A 1,411-nucleotide genomic window follows, 5' to 3' on the forward strand; every position below is an offset into this window, starting at 1 on the left:
AGGCTCTTACTTTATATATTCTTCTATCAGGAGTGTGAGCTGTACTCCTGGCTCAAGTGTCTGGGCCATTAAATTGGCCAACTTTTCTAAATATGCTTACTCTGAGTCGTGTTTCCCTGTTTCATGACTGACTAACATTCTTCCCCTTTACAACAATTCCTTTTTCACCCCTAGTGGTTCAAGCTCACCAACTGCTCCTTGGAAACCCTATACAGGTTTGCTATGGGTCAGAATCGACTCGAAGGCACTTAACAACAACAAGATCCCCTTAAGGAGCTCTGGTAGCATAGTGGCTATGAGTGGGCTGCTAACCTCAAGGTCAGCGATTCAAAACTACCAGTTGCTCCACGGGAGAAAGATGAGGCTTTCTGCTCCAGTAAAGATTTACAGCCTTGGAAAACCTATGCTGGGTCGCTATGATTCAGAAATGACTCCACGGCACACCACCAGGATCCCCTTGGAGTCCTGGTATGGCACTGCGAGTTAATGTACTGGTCTGCAAAGTCGGTTTGACCCAAAAGGTTAGTGGTTCAAGCTCACCAGCCACTCCTCAGAGACCCTTTACAGGGTGGCTATGAGTTGGAACCGACTCATAACAACAAGGTCCCCTTGTTACTGAAGCAGGTCTAATTTTCTGTTGAGATCTAGGGAGTTTGTCTAAATATGGTTTACATGAGTCTTGGTTTTCGGGTTTTAGCTTATTACTGTTGTTAGTGTTAAAGTGCCATCAATCCTGTATAGGGTTTACAAGGAGCAGCTTTGCAATTCAAACTGACCTTGCAGTCCAGTGCATAATCCTGCAGCGTCACACCAGGACTAACTTTTTTTACTTTATTTTATTTTTATTATGAATTGAGTGAAAGTTTACATACAGGGCAGATCAACAGTTTTACATTCAACAAATCACATACTTTGTTTCATTACAATAATTATAATCCCCTCCATGTACCATCAGTTAACAGTATTTCTCTCTATTCATTTTAGCCTTTTTTTTTAAAAAAAAAAAACACTCAGGCATATATAATAATTTAAACCATCAAAGGGCACATTCTGCAAGTCAGCGACCTGGCCTCCAGCTCTCAGTTCCTCTCTTTCCATGAACCTAGGAGCCTCAGCTGGTCCCTCTCTCCATGTCCCCATCTCTGCCTCCATCTCTTGTATCCCTGCTTCTCTGGATAAGGTCCCGCATTCCGCTCGTGCTCTTCTCCCCTGATGGTCATAGTGTCCTCTGTTTCTGGATTATAAAATTAACTACTCCCTATTTTTGTTACAAAACTTCTACCTTTACAATTGTGAATCTGGCTTGAACTTCTGGAAGTTCTCTGTCAGTGTATGATTGTAGCCATTTCTGTATTACCTTTAGCAAAACTTTACTCGCTTGAGATATCAAAGAGATTGTCCGATGATTTCC

This window comes from Chrysochloris asiatica, unplaced genomic scaffold (genome assembly GCF_000296735.1).
Source record: "Chrysochloris asiatica unplaced genomic scaffold, ChrAsi1.0 scaffold00002, whole genome shotgun sequence".
Lineage (NCBI taxonomy): Eukaryota > Metazoa > Chordata > Mammalia > Afrosoricida > Chrysochloridae > Chrysochloris > Chrysochloris asiatica.